At 35.7% G+C, this 16,605-nt stretch overlaps 1 long non-coding RNA gene across 1 annotated transcript in view; it reads right to left on the reverse strand.

The window, feature by feature from the left end:
* Positions 1-14,115, reverse strand: part of LOC148224428 (uncharacterized) — a 43,083-nt gene extending 28,968 nt beyond the window's left edge. The window contains exons 1-3 of the long non-coding RNA XR_015802593.1: positions 7,156-14,115; positions 3,208-3,331; positions 785-2,662 (exon numbers count right to left, since the gene is read on the reverse strand). This is a non-coding gene — a long non-coding RNA (uncharacterized LOC148224428). The remainder of the gene's footprint in view (positions 1-784; positions 2,663-3,207; positions 3,332-7,155) is intronic.
* Positions 14,116-16,605: the final 2,490 nt, after the last annotated feature.

Genomic DNA, 16,605 nt, shown 5'->3' on the forward strand with positions numbered 1-16,605 from the left:
GTTGATATTTCTATATATGGACAGATTTATAAAATCTGTCTTTGTGTGTTTTAGATAACAAGAAAGTTGTAAACCCTTTGGGAAAAAAATTAAGTCAAGAATCCAGTGGGAAATGATATTGCAACTATATCTTTGACAACTCGGAAATAATGTAATTTTCTAGTGTCCTGTTATATGAAGTATACCTGATTTTTTTTTTAATGGTAATGACATTTTATGACAAAGCATTTTCCATTGTTTTTTCCTTTGTGGGAGGAATTGAAAATTAAATATTGATTCACTGTAAGAATAGATAGAAATAAACAATAGGGCCTAAAATAGGTATCAGGCTGCTGTTGCAGGAAGCTAATGCAATTACTTGCATTCTGGGGCAAATCTGTAGGGAATAAGGTCTAGCTGTCCAGGCTCAGATTAACAGACACTAACAGCAGTTTTCATGGATTAGTTTTGTATAAAATATATTGGTGCCCATCTTTAGGGATAGTGTATAGAAACACTAGTAACACATCTAGGGTTTTTTTCTGAGTGAAGCCTCTTTAATTATGTACTGCTGAGAGTTTGTTTTCTACCTTTATCACTTTGTTGGTATATGCCATTTCCCCCCCTTTATTTATTTACTTTCTATCTCTAGAAGCATATTTTGAATTAAATAAATTGTGTCTGTAAAAATCTGCATACATTTATACTGAAGACAAGTGTTGAAGCTAATCATACTATAGGAAACTTAATAAATATTGAACACAAAATAATTTTAAAATTTATTTATTTTTATTAATTTTCTTACCTTGAAATGGAAATGGTGTCCCTCAAAAATCTGACAGTTATGGAAGTTTCCCTTTGGTTCCATATCCTTTGATTGTGAGCTGCTATATTGTTAAGATGTCTTTAATTAGTAATTTTATTTTCAAAATATCCATGTGAGTGTGAAATGGTAATTTCTCAGATGTTTAGATAAATAAATTATTGACCTGGAGAATAAAAATTTAGAACAAGACTGGTATGTATTTATTGAGAAAAACATAGACTGAAAGAAGATATTTTATTTCAAGTCTGTATTACAAGCAGATTATTCCTTGAAAAATCTGAGTTGTCTGGTCTGGCCTCCTCAATCTGTTTGCAAGGTGACTATCTAGATAGCTTCTTTTTTTCAAGATTGCATTTCTATGACCAACCTGGAGTGTGTAAAGCTTCCCCACTCTCTATGATTGTTGAATCATTTGAATACCTATGAGAAATTCTGCTTCATAGTTTTATTCTGCCAAAAGAAATATTAATCTATCTCTTTCGTGCCTCCAACAGGAGAGACTGAGGGAGTCTCTACTCCTTTGCTTATCTCCTAAGCCTGTACTATAAGGTTCCCGTAAAAACCGACTGCCCTTGAGCCAAAGTCCTTCTGTGTTTAGAGCTGAGACACATTTGAACTAAATTATCACATACTGGTGACTGAGCCGAGGCCAATTCATTTCTTATTCCTGTACTGTTCCACCTTGCATGGAATAATTGAAGATTAGTTCAGTTAGAGAGAAAAAGAATCAGAAGAGCTGTCTGGGGTGCTACTCGAGGGATTTAAGTAAAGAGATAGCAAGTGAGAACACTTAGTTTCCAGACACTGATCAAAATAAATTGTAAATATTTTGGAATAAATTAAGCAGCCTGAGAGTAAACGATGGAGAGTAGCCTACTCTGCTCAGTGAGTTCTTTAGCAGCTGAGGCACCCTGCATGGAAAGTTATATTCCCTGAGGCACAAGAGAGAAATAAATTTGAGCTATATCTGCTATAGGTGAGTGCTCTTGAGTAAAATGGGAGGGACTGGGGTTTTTTTTATGTCTAATTTTGGGAGGGTTTGCCAAATATATCTCTTAATTTCTATTTCTTTGCTTTGCTAAACTTACCTGAAAATAAATTGAAACGTTTGGTCTTAGAATCACTTGAAGACATATTCCAGTTTTAAATTTTTACACAGTCATTTTTTCTTTAGTTTTTACTTTAAGGGAAAAAAAACCGCTTTTGTGATCAGACTTTTTCTTTCAGCCAACTCCCCAGAAAAAATAACTTTCACACAGACCACAGTCCTTACTGTTTTTGCACCTTCTACTGTAAAATTTATGTCTCTGTGTTCTTATGTAGACAGGCTTTTACAAAAGTTCCCTATCTCAACCCATACAACTAAAAAAATGATATATTAAACAATGTTCCTGTTAATTTTTCAACAACTTAGTAAATGGATCAAGTGATTTAAATAATGTTTTTCTTGGATCTCTTCCAAATTAATCATTACTCTGTCTAAGACAGCACTAGAAAAAAATGAACAATTGTGGGAATGAAAAAAACTTTGATGTCGTGCTTGGGTAGATGAATACTTCAGACAATTAAGATATCAGTTGATAACCTACATCATTAGTGCAATAAATCATTGCACTGATTAAACTTTCTCCGTTAACTCTTTAATATTCAAGGTATTTTTGAAAGATTCATTCAGAATTCACTGGAGGTTGTTGACGAAATGCTGATTCAGGTGATGATGGTCAAAAATCATCAAGATCAAGGCTGGACTCTGCTAGATAATTTTTTTATACCTTCCACCATATGTTGCTTTTCTTATACATCAGTCACTCCATTCTTCAGCAGAAGAATGTATTTATCTTCTGTTGCTGTCCATCCCTAAGCAGAAACATCAAAATAATTAGAGATATAATATTAAATTTCCATTGAAAATGCATACTATGATCTTTTGAATATATACATGAAAATTTAGTGCCAAGTTGCCACTGAAATTCAGTTCAGAGTAGTTTTCTTCTTTCTTATAACACAGGTATGTATTTTTATTTGTCCAGAGTTAGTATTATAGATCACAGTTCTAGGTGAGATCGAGAAACATAACATCTACTGGTAGCTAATGTTTCTATAGCATTAAAGACATTTAAAATTATTATCCAATAAAGCTTTCACCACTAAAGAATGGATACTTAGTAAACATTAAACTGATTCCTTCAATACAATGCATCTATTCTACCAAGGAATGGAGCCCCCCCCCCCCGTGAGAAGAATTTTGCAAATTCATAGACAGGTGCTCAGTCTGATCTCAGTCTGATTAATATTATCTTCAATAAGTCTGTCTTCCACCTGGCATGGAATATCAGTGTCTTCCATGCTGTCTTCAACTGATAATTGCCTGTCTTTAGTACAGGTAACAGGGCTTAACTTACTGTAATTCTTCTTTCCTGGCAAAGCTGGGAAAGGGCTTTAACTTGTTATTCTCACATGCTACTTCCATCATGTGCAAGAGATTATGTGCAGACTTTGGATAGAGCTGATACTCTCTTTTTGCCTCTGTAGATGAAAGCAAAAGCTTCAGGACAAACTCATCCCTTGACTTTTGACGATAAGGTATTCTCATCTTGGAATAAAATACACACTCCGGAAAATTATAGAAAGGGAATATACCTCAACTGTTTCAAAAGAAATCCCAAAAATTTATATCACTGTTGAGTGATCACTGCAGTCAAAAATAAAGGTAGAGATGAGACATCTCCTTACCAAATTCTATGCGCCCTAAGACAGTAGTTCTACAGTTCTCTGAAAACTATGCTAAATTATTTGCTCTAAGATGTAGTTTTTTCTTTCTTGCAACAATTTTCAAACAAGTCCTTGTATATTGCACTACAGACACAGAACTATGTCAGATAATAATAACTCCGGTATTTTGTTCCAAATCCTGAAGGCATATACTGCAGTGTGGTTAAACATACTTATAAATAACACCCTCAGTGTAGTGATAAAAAAAAGCTTGTGCAATCATATCTTTCAAAAAATTATGAAGTGCCTATTTTAAATTTAACTTGACCAAAGAGGTATTTTCAGATTCTAATTTTCAGGGGATTTCCTGGAATAATCTTTACTGGCCAAACTTTGCGTGCTTGCACAGATTAGCCTTCCTGACTTCAAAACAAAATACCTAAAATTACCTTGCCATTCCTCTCTGTGTCTGCATACAGCATACATAATTTTTAAAATATGCTTCATTCTGTGCAAATATATCTTAAGATCATATTTCTTATTTTAGGCATTGCACAAGCAGTTACATTGTGCATGTATTTATTGGACAACTAAATTCATAGATGGAAAGGAAAATAAAAGTGTAGAAGGACTCATTTGACCTCATAATGTGAATATAATTAACTCTATTGTAGATCCCCTAATAGCATTCTCCTATTTCCTGTTTGTTGAACCATGGGTAAAAATTTAACTTTGTTCCTACAGTTGCTCATTTAGATTACTTTCAGTATGCAAGTGGCCTCAATAATTTAATTGGAATACTGAAAGGCATATCAGGTAACAACTTGATCCAGGATCTTGCCTTGCATCATGGAAATCTGATTTAATGGAAAGCACCAATGATTTAAAGACTGTCAGCACATGCTGGTAAAAGCAGCATTACAAAGTTAAGCAGGCAATGGAATAAACAAAATAAGGTCTACTCTGTTGGTGTAAAAATAAAAATGCATTAAAAAAAACCACTGATAAGATAGAAAATTCCCTACCTCTGCAGGGGAGATATCCCATAAAAGACAGATTTATGCACATAAGGTGTAGATGGAACATTTGTGCCTAAGTTCCAGGCTGCAGAAGATAGTAATCTGTTTAACTCACTGGTGAGTCACCAAGATATTATATAAAATGTGAGCAAGCAGCAGCAGAGGATAACATTGCTCATGAACTGAAGTCATGACTAGTCTGGTTTGTCCTTAGGTGCCTAAAATATCAAGCCTGACAAAGAAGAGATTCAGGACTCTCTTAAGCAATTTATTATTTGTCTGTCTTTAAATAATCTGCGAAAAATTGTTTTTCTTTATCTGCAACTCTCTGTGTCCAGATTTTTTTTGTAGTAGCTTAGAGAATTTAAATATTAGAAGTTAGAATTTGGAAATAGGAGATCCAGGTTGCTAGTGATTGCAGTGCAGTGCTTAGGCTAACTAGATGAACTAAAGTTTTATTGTATCACAGCAATCTTCTTCCATAGCTTGTGTTATACTTTCACCTGGCTAGTTTCCTCCTCTCCTCTCAGCAGTATGTCTGCATTTTCCCAGCTAACCATATGTACCATGCAGAGGGACATTTCTCTGTGATATACTGTTGGACAAAAATTGCACCCATACTGTCATGCTATCACTGAAATGCTTAAATTTGCAAATCTGGGATGTCTCTTTAATCACCATGTTAATTTTTGTCCTTGTAAAGTAGGAGTTGAAATAGCACGAACTTTGGCACACGAAATTTGCATGTAGAAGCATATTAAATCTGTGGCTAAGGGCATTAGGTCAATTAAATGCCATGATGTATTTTAGCACTAAAAAATAGACCCTAGGAAGAACATCTTCTCACCTCTATAACTAATAATTGTGCTAGTGAGAAATCCATCACATTTTATTTGTGTATTAGAATTAAAAAAAAAAAAGTTTAGGAAGAGATGAGCACTCTAACCTACCAATATGCTGAATGCATCTCTGCCTGGAACTAACTGGTTAAGAACAGCCTCCTGAGGACTGTTGTTTCTCATTACCCTACTCTGATTTATTTGATAATAAGTTAAATTAATTTTTTCCCAAGTCAGCTCTCTTTTGCCCAGGATGGAAATTGCTCACTGATCACCTTCTCTCCTTATCTTGCCCCATGAGCCTTTTGTTATATTTTTTCTCCCCTGCCCTGTTAGGAAAGGAGTGATAGAGCTGCTTTGGCGGGCACCGTTCATCCAGCCAGGTTCAAACCACCACAACGAGTTATCCAAAAGAGGTGAATGTATGTCAAAACAGAATAGAAAATAGTGCATACATTATATGTACACATATTCATTTATTATAATCTACAGTATGTTCTGCCCTCATTGATTTCACTGTGTTAATGTGTGTTTATCTGCATATATATAGCAGGCAGGCAAAGTGAGCTTGAATGCTGAACCACCTGGGGCAATTACATATAATCCATCTCTTTGTGAAGCCAAATTAACATGAACAGACATATATCATTGTCCCTGTAACAGTTCAAACTCAAGGATATTCAATTACTTAGTGACAGCTGATGATTAGATATGTCCAGAACAAAACTAAAGGTGAGAGAGGTTTTAATTGAAAGAGAAATGCTTAGAAGCAAATTAATTTCTAATTATTTTTCCAGAAATATTAGTTTTTTCTTGTCTGAAAAGAGACTGCTATGCATTATGGGAGGAATCGGATGATTACTATCATTTATTATCCACTGAGAAAAGGGCCCTTCTTTTCCTTGAAAAAACAATTATAGGAAAGGCTACTTTCATTCTCTGATGGAAAGAGGAGATCTGAAAAGATCATCTAGGTGAATGCACGACAACCAAAGAAGCTAAACAACAACAGGAAGAAGGCCAATAGCTTTCGTGCTTTGTGGTTTAATGAAAAACCAGCAGCAGGAGGTTAAAGCTCTCTATGCTGTATCTCAAAGAGAGCAGTAAATATGAGCCATCTAAACCTTCACTGAAACAGCAGAAAAAGAGAATTTAAAAAGGGTCTGATTTTAGTAAATATACTAATTTACAAAGAACTTTCCAAGTTGCTAACTATACAACTGGTTCTAAAAATGAACTGTATTGTAAGTAATTTCTAGTTTAAGAGTAAACACAAACAATACTTTAACAGTTTTCAAGTCCTCTTAGAGTTTGAGTAGTTTTAGTGAGTGTCTGCAAAGGCAGTCAGGGTGTCATGTGTGCTGTTTCTATTTCTTCTTGAAGAGGCAGGGGCCAGACAATATGGAAACACACAGCAGTCTTATTTTCATTCAATGTCGTTCTGATATATTATTGGTAAATCTTGCATCTAATGCTTGAGATAATAAGACATAAATATTTCTAAAAGGAGACTTTTATTCATGGATTATAAAACAAATAGTTTCTCCTGGATTGAGTAAGTGCCAGCTACAGCCAATATAAAATTATTAAAAAGTTCTCTTGAGATTCCATTTTCATATCTGAAACCCCAATGAGTATGATAGGAATCAAAAAGAATGCTGGAAGGAAGCCAGAATAGAAGTGTCACTGACACTTTCACGTTTAAATACTTTGACTGAGTAAATAGTCAGTTAAAGAAACCTTCGGAGTCTCAGGCCCACGAGCTTCTCTACAGACTAACCTGAGAGAGCAGGTTCATCAGAAAGATAATCCAGTGATACATAAGAGGAGCAGGGATATTCTTCCAGGATGATCTTTAAGGTCCCTTGCAACCCAAGCTATTCTATGATTCCATGATTCCATGATTCTGTGAAACAAACACAGTGGGACACACAAGATTCAGGCAGACTCACTCCCAAATTAAGTGCCTGAACTTCTGTGAATATCTGAGCCTTAGCTGCAGATTAGATGAACTGTGTAGTGTATGGTGATGATTGTGTTTCTGTGTAGCAATGTTAGCATATCTTACTGATCAAAGGAAAGACTATAAAAGTTATGTAGTCAGCAATGCAGGTATATTACCAGCAAAACTGATATGTTGGTTCTGCAAGATAATCACAATCATATTCCAGCAGACCCATTCTGCTGTTGAATACATGGGTTTTGATTCATGTTCAGGTAAATATAGGTACATCATAACACATTTAGGCATATTTATCCTAAATTTATTTTTACCTTGCAGGGAGGAGTAATCCTAGCCATCGGCATTTATCCACAAACAGGAGTTTTTAAGAAATATTTTAAGACTTCTGTTAGCTAATGAAGCTGATTTTCTGTATGTTCTTTGCATTCTTTGATCTCTAGAAGGTGTTCTGTCTTTGGAAAATATATGTCTACTGTGGACAAAAATTAAATTCCCTAAAAATTATACTTTATATTAAAATATCTCAGAACACCTTAATAGACACTCAGTGCTCTGCTTCAACCTTCCACACAAAACTTGTCATTTGACAATTTCTGTCTGAAAAATTTTGCTTTCATGTGGAGCCACTGGGGTCTAAGGGTCCATCCGGAATGCTTTGGAAATGAAAATTATTCTCCTAATTTGCTCTGATGAAACAAGATAGTTCATTTTTATTTGAAGTTCACAGTCTACCAAGTATTTGCAATAGTCCATACCTATAGTTATGACTTCCACAAACATTGCTTTATGCATTGTTCATCAGCCAGTGAGGCAATAATGGCAGCAGTCTGAGAGCATCAACAAGTGTTTCCTCCTACTTGTATTTCTTTTGAAAATACATAATATCAGCTTTCTAAAGATTTCTTAGATAACTTATTCTGCAATATTTATATCATTGTGTGACACCATTCCCCTGCATTTCTATCTGTAGCCAAATAAAAGAGCACACAGCATGCTTTAATCATGATGCCAGTTTTCTGTTTGAAATGAACACCTGTGAACTTTGCACATCAAGGAAAACAACAACGCAAAACTTTATTTATTTATCAAACTATGTACTTTCCCCAGATGCACGAAAAATTTCAAAAATCTCTCCTGCTACTCAGAAGGCATTATTAAAACCATGTAGCCCAAAGGCTGGGAAACCTGTTGATTTTTGTTGTAATCCACACTTGGCAAAGGAAATGCTTTGAAGGAAAGCCCTATCTAAAGAATCCTGTTACTAATTTTATCAAGTATACTCAGATAAAAAGTTTTCCTTTTATATGAAATATACAATTCAGCATTCAGTCCTGGCTCCCCAGTACAAGAGAGATGCCAGTCTTACTGGACTTAGTCCAGTGAAAGCCAAGTTAGACTATTATGGGAATGGAGCATCTTACCTGTGAGTAAAGGCTGAGAGATCTGGGACTGCTCAGTATGGAGAAGAGAAAAATCAGAGGGATCCCATCCATAGACACAAACATCCGAAGGGAAGCAGCATAAAGGACAGGCCCTTTACAGTGGTACCCAATGGCAAGGCCAAAGGCAGCAGGCACAAATGGAAACCCAAGAGGCTCCCTCTAAACAGCAGGAAACACCCTCGTCACTATTAAGATAACCAAGAATTGGTACAGGTTGGCTGGAGAAATTGTGGAGTCTCCATCCTTGGAGATACTAAAATATTGTCTGGGCATGGTCATGGGCAACTGACTTAATGTGTCCCTACCCGTGCAGGGCAGCTGGACCTGGGTGTCTCCAGAGCTTCCTTCCAGCTTAAACCAGTCTGTGATTCTGTGATTCTGTAAAAAAGCCGTGGAAAATATGCAAGTGCATTTGTTTTTTTTAACCCGTATACTTTTTGTCCGGCTCTGTACATTAGCAGTTTTCTCAGGTAACAGTACTCTGTGACTCAGTTCAAGTTCTCTGGAACCTCTGCTCAGATCACTTGTAGCTCTGGCAACAGTGCTGGTTTGAAAGTCCCTTAGACAGGACCATTCATCAGCTACATCTGAGCCTTTAGAAACTACCGTGATTCTCTGCTGGCTCCCTTTGTGTCACTAGATCAATGTCCAATATGAGAATGAAAATACTGGTATTTCCATTTTATATAATATTAAAGAAGAAAAAAACATATTTTGTGTATTGATTACTCACATCTTTTTCCCCCTCAGGATTTCAAACAACTCTTCTAAAGTTGATATTCCACAGAATTGCAGTGGAAAGGGATTGATTCTCTTATTAATTAAAAGACAGAGTGTTTTCCAGTAGCTTTTTCTTGTTCAGATTTTCTTTTACTATTTCAGCTGCAGCTGCTCCCTATGCCAATCTTCTTCCCTGACTGAATCTGTACACTTTCATTTAATACAAGTAATTTAATCTCTAATGTCTGTCCCACAGAAAAATCTAGCAGTTATGCATTGTTTTTCTGTCTTGCTTTAGGCATCATGGTAGTAGCAAAATTTATAAGCCATGATTTATCACTTACAATTTTTTTTTTCCATTTTATAACGATATTAGAAGCTAAAAACTCTGTTGCAAGCAAAAAACCCGAAATGTATATTTTATTTTCTCGGTCTTACTCTTGTGGTACCACATAGCAAGAGACTTGGCAAAATTTGCTTGATTGGAGACGTGTTATTGAAGGCTGAAAGTCAATGGACACATAATCAGGAATGTGTACTGGACATAAATGTTAGAAACAAACCAGAGTCCAAAATGTTTCGAAAACTTTGAGGCTACCCTTAAAGTTTTTTCTTCTACATAGAAGATACAAGTATTTTGCTTTCTTTTATATTTTTACTTTAATACTTGTCATTCATGAATCACTGTGAGGTAGAAGTCCATGGCAGAGAACATTTCCACATGCAGAAACACATAAAGAAATACACAGTCCTGACAGCTCTCTTCAGAATACACACTTTTTAACATCAACAAGTTACCCTAAAATATTTCAAGTAAGGCTTCAATATCCTTCGTGTATTTTAAACAGTAAGCATCTGAAGATCTGAATTAAAATAAAAATATTTTATCATCTTTCTCTCTTGATTTCTATGGAGAATCACATCTCAGATACCATGTTGGTACTGTCTAGCCATAAAGAGCTGTAAAATGAATATTTTCATGCTTCCTAGATTCTGAGTATTAACTGTTTCATAGAAACACTGAGATTCTCACAAAGAGCTTGAATATCCCAGCTAAATTGAGACACACCTATATTTAGGAAATGGAGCAGCAGGTATAAGGAACTATTACATTATCACGGGATATGCTTAGTTTAATTTACATACAAAATCCAATGTAGTTGAGAGATGCAATAGGGTAATCAGCCTTGTTCTCTCAAGACTACTCTAATCCCAGCCTGATACAAAAATGTAAGAAGACTAAAATGTTTTGTCTTGTCAGTAGTTCATGCAATCACATAAATTCGCATGATTCATTAAAATAAACAAATTTAAATTACAACATTTACATTTATTTTGCATATGTCATCACTGCTGATGAATTGAAATGCCTTTTACAAGGCATGAAACCCATCAACAAGGTAATCATCTTGTAACCAAGGAAAAATTATTTCCATACATCTAGAGATGTGCCCCATGTATGGCTTGATGAAGCCTAACTTCAGCATTGATACATCTGCCCACTATCCTTGAGTAGATAATTCAACTAGATTCTTAGCACAGTTTTCAAAAAGTAACATCTCACATATGAAATTGCTGATGTTGCACAAGCTATTAATTCTGAGAATGAAGCATGGAAAATGAAGATATATTCTAGAAGTCTCATGCTATTCCTTCATCATTGTCTATGTTGAACATACATTTGCATCGTGTAGCTTTGGTTCATAGTAGAGAAGGATAAAAGGCATCTTTGGTGCTGGGATACTGAGAGCAGACAGGTAGTCTGTTCTATCTTGTCTGTCTGAGACAACACAATAGATCAGAATGTAAAATGTAATCCAGTTTGGATTATTTTTGCTAGAGGCAAGGAAAGATCTGAAAAGATACTTCTTCTTTGATCCATAGGGTATCATCTCCCTCCACTTTCTCCCCACTCTATACTACTCTGGTACAGCCCTACCTCAAATACTGTGTGTAATTTTTTATTCTTCAATATAAAGAAAACACCAAATGATTTGAGTGTTTCCAGAGGAGGGCAACAAAGATGGTGAAAGATCTTGAGGACAAGACTTAAGAGGAGTGACGGAGGTAATTTGGTTTATTCAGCCTGGGGGAGAGAAGGTTGAGGGGTGACCTGATTGCAGTTACTAACTCTCTCAAACAGGCAAGTGGAGCAGAGGTGTGCTGAGCTCCTCTCTCTGGTGACCAGAGACAGCACAAGAAGTAACAGAGTTGAGTGTCTGGACAGTGCTCTTAGACATAGGGTTTAGTTTTAGGTGAGAAACAGGGAGCTGGACTTGATGATCCTTATAGGTCCCTTCTAATTAGAGATATTCTGTGATTCTAGATCTTTCTAGATCTGCATGGCAGGTGTTACAGACTGTCTGCAACTCTGGAGACTGGTTTGGGAAAAACAACATTATGATGCTCCTTAATCTCTGTTTAATCTTCATAAAATTAACTAATGGTATTTCAGGCTGCAGTACAATGAATGACACTCTCTTCCATCTCTTTTAGTATTCAATGAACTTCACGCTGGTAGTTATTAACTTCTGGATAAATGTCAGATGCTTTTGTGGATGGCTTTATTCATAAGTGACTGTAGAAGCTCTCATGACAAAATAATATTATCAATTTTCCAGTCCTAGCTAATGAATTTGATTAATCCTTCATCATGAAAGTTTATTGAGTGCTGATTCAGAAATGAAGGTAGAGAATATCAGAACTTATCTGTACTTTAATGTCAACTCCTATCTGTAAATCAGCTCCTTACAAAACTGTGTGGGCATTTCTTTTGGTTTGGCTGCTTCCAAATCTTTATTTTGTAGCACTAGATAATCTATGTCAAATTTATCCTGCATAGAAAATAAATTTTCCAGGGTTGGTATGGATAAAATGAAGCATTACTTCAAACTGACCTTCAGTTTGTGAAGGATGTGGTTCATGGTTGAACCTTTTATTTAACATCTTTCATGGTACTTCCCAGAGAGAGATGGGTTCACTGACTTGTTAGTAAGTAGGACTAAAAAAGAGATTGTTCTTGGTGAATGCAAGTAGTTCAGAGCTTTTAGTCTTTTAGAACATTTTTAATCTGGATCATTCCTCTCATGGTGTTATTTGCCTACTTTTTTCTTCTTAATATTTTGTTACACAAATGCTAACAACTTTAACGATAATGGACCTCAGCAAGAATGATCTGCTTTTCTGATGCAGTGGAAGACCTGTTTTTCATCTTCTTCACTGAAGCATTTCACATTTGTGCATTGTCACGTAGCATATTACATTTAATCAGCACTTTGCAAGACCCTTGTCCTTTCAAGTACTTTTTTCTTATGACAGATGACGCTTTCTGCCTCATTTGTTATAGATCCGCTTGGAATCTCTCAGCGAGTTTCTAAAACTTGTTTTTCTTTTCAGTGCCATTGCTGTTTCGTATCTTTGACATAAAAACATCCAACAGCTTCTATTATAAACATTCTATAACATATCACATCTCATACATAGTCACCAACAATCTTCATTCTTTAGCCTGACAAATTTAATATTAGTACTGTAAGCCTGAAACAAAAAAAAAAAAAGTAAAGAAGACCAAGAAAAAAGTAAAAAAACCCACCTGCACCATGGGAATCAGAGCAGTGGTAGCAGATATGAAAATGAAAATTATATTTTAGGATATAATTTTCATTTTAGAGAACATATTTTTAAACTGATTATGTGGAAAGGTCATTATATAAAACATACAATAGACATACAGGTAAACTGGTATCATACAAATTTTGCTACTTCTAATGGTACAATTTATTTCCTCAGCTTGTGGACTAAATGATTTAGTTGACCTTTAAAACAGACAAAAGTCAAAAGAAAGAACAGATTGTGAAGTAGGGAAGAATGTGTGTATCAGCTGAAATTTCAAAACCTGTTTGCAATATATCATAATGGGACATTAATTCTACACGAAGAATGGGAAGAAATACATAATTTTTTTCCATTTGTTCTCATCTAAAAAAAATTTCATTTTATAATCCAACAGATAAAAATTTTAAGACGTATTAGGAACATGGACAGAGATTTTATAGATAGTTATTTATCTTAATTTCCATTTTTTTAGTACTTCAGTTCTGATTAATCTTTGTGATTTAGAAGGCCAAAATTATGTAGAAAACAAAGTCTGATGATATAGTCAAATCAAACTTTTAATCAAGAAATAAACAGACAGAAGCAAATCCTTTGACTCACATGATCCTAATGGCCAAAAGACCAGGTCTTGATCTCTACATATGACATTTGGAGTAATTCTTTAGGCAGAATAAGCCTAAATGTAATCAATTATACAATAATTTGATCAGGTTTCTTTGTCCACAAGAAATACTGCTCTCCACTGAAAGTTCGGTTTGAAACAACACCCCAGAATTTGGAAATTTCTGAATAAGGCATTGGTCCTGTTCTCAGGATTTACTTCATGCTTGACTATGTACCAGTATCCAGAAGTACGTACAAATTGATGCAAAAATGAATTTGTGTGAAAGAACTTTGTGGAGGCCAGAAAGCCTAGTTAGTTACAATGCAGCAGTTTCCCCTTTTCTACAGAAAAATTGTGATTCTGTTTGCCAGTTCCAGACAATTTATTCTTCTGCCATTGAATATGCAACAGAGAGTAGATAGCTATCAGAAAAGTTCAGAGAAAATGAATTTCAGGCTTTACCTTCCCATTTATTCTGAGGCTGGTATTTAATGGAAAGAAGTAGCAGAGACTAACTAATGAAGGGTGGTAGGAAACCTGATCTCATTTTAATGTGGGATACAACTGGAAAAAGTAAGGGATGCAAGAAAAAATGGAAGGATCCTCTCAGACAAACAACAACAATAGGTCAGAATGTGGCTTCTTTGGCCTCAAAGCAAGTCTGAGTGTAGGAAAAATCCATACACAACTTGTTGCTTTGTCTAGACATTTTGTGAGGCTATCAGGGCTGAGGGAGAAATTGTTATCTAAACTAAGGAAATATTGGTGCAAGAACAAGGCATATATAAACCATATACTTAGACTGAAAATGAAAAAGATCTACTTCTAGCCACTAGAGGGGAGAGGTTATGGAATTGCCTTCCAGTAGAAATAATATGATAAGCTATTGTACATTTATTGTGATAACTAGATAGGTGGATTCTGCTTGACCTCATTTGCGTTATTGGTCAGCTTTTATCAAACTGCAACAAAATGATGCTTGGCAACAGGCTTCCTCCTCAAAAAAAAAAGGCCCCATTTTGATTTGCCTAAAGGGGACTGGTTGAAAAACGAAATGTTCTGCTTTGTCAATATGTCATGTGTTGGATTGTTTTTATTGCAAATCCAGAACAGTCAGAAATAAAGAAGGTCTCAGTAACATTAGATTTATTTATGGTTTCTGATAGACATGTGCAAGCAAATGACAAAGGACTCAATCCAAACTCCGAAGAGCACTGGAATGAGAAAAATAATATTATAAATGTTCTGCTCTTTATAATTAGAGTGTAAGCTGAAGCTGTGACTCTTGGATTTCCAATCCAGCACAAAAGAGAGCTGCAGAAGGTAGATCGAAATACAGAAAATACTAGAATTCAGTACTTCTGTGGCAGTTATTGTATTTATCCACTTACAAACAAGAAATACTAAGTGAACAATTTTCCTAAATACTTAATTTTGCCTTTTTGTGTTGGGGACAGAGTAGAGAGGAGTTCATATTTCTAAGGCTGGTTACTAACCTTAATATAAAGATATCTCAATCACACCTTCTGCAGGGCTTATGTAACAGCACAATCGCAGTACACTCTCTGTATTATGTTTATGCCTCTGGGGAGACAAGCTGCTGCCGGAACAACAAATGTCACTAACTGTCCAGAAAGTTCACATTCCTGCGGGTGTCTTTACTGTAAATTGCAGCAATATCCTAATTGGGCTTCAGTACATTGTGAAGCTGAAATTTTCTGCTCAACAGAAGCCTCAGAAATAGGCAACAGTTGCATGGACTAACAAGACAAGAAAAATCTTTTTCTTCCAAGCTTTCACTCTTGTTGATTGTCCTTTCACTGCATTTATTACTAAATTTCAAGGTGTGCTACTTCCTCCTGAACATGGGAAAGAGAGTTCCTCTGCATGGGCAGGGCAGCAGGCCATGCTTTCCTAGTCTGCAACAGAGAGTATTTGCAGAAGTGGATATCTAGGAAGCAGGTTATTGCAGCTAGTGTAATAAAGAGATCTTTTTATTCACCATTCTGTGTGATAGGAGGGTTTTAAACACTGATATATTGATATCAATAGACTCATAAATCCATTTAGGCTGGAAAAGATTATCAAATCCAGCCATTAATCTAGTGGACTTGAAGTCCATCACTAGAACATGTCCCTTAACATTCTTTAAATACTTCCAGAGATCATTTCCCTGGGAAGCCCGTTCCAATTATTTACCACCCTTTTGGTGAAGATATTTTCCCAAATATCCAATCTAAACCTCTCTTGAGACTACACGAGGCTGATCTTTTTTATCTCATCTGCTGTGACCTGGGATAAGAGAACAACCCTGACCTCACTATCACATCCTTTCACGTAGTGGTAGAGAGAGATGAAGTCCTGCTTGAGCCTCCTCTTCTCTGCTCTAACAACCCCAGGTTCCTCAGGTGTTCCTCATAACACTTGTTCTCTAGACCCCTCACCAGCTCTCCTGCTCCTCTAGGGACATCGTATAGGACAGGACAGATGGCATGACAAGAGAAAGGTGAGTTGCATGGGACATGTCCTGCTGGAACATTCTGGTCTGTGTTGTTTAATAAAGTTGCCTGTAGGTAACCTACCTGTTCAATGTCTTCTGTGCATTGCAATAACAATTAGAGGCAATGTTCCCCCTTGCTCCAATGTTTTGAACAGCCAACTTCCTTGATTTTGATCTACTAAATTGTACCTGAATACAGTTTATTTGCAATTCTAGTAAAAACCTTGTTATATTTTTCCCTTCACTCTGATTCTGAGGTTTTTATTATCCTTCCAATGCTTCTAATTGAATTGAAGCTAAAAAACCTTCTTTATCTTATTTAATTATGTGCTCTGCAACATTCCAGTTAAAATGATTATAATAAGAAAGGTCAGTACTAAAGAAGC

Source organism: Sturnus vulgaris, chromosome 3 (genome assembly GCF_052056855.1).
Source record: "Sturnus vulgaris isolate bStuVul1 chromosome 3, bStuVul1.hap1, whole genome shotgun sequence".
NCBI lineage: Eukaryota > Metazoa > Chordata > Aves > Passeriformes > Sturnidae > Sturnus > Sturnus vulgaris.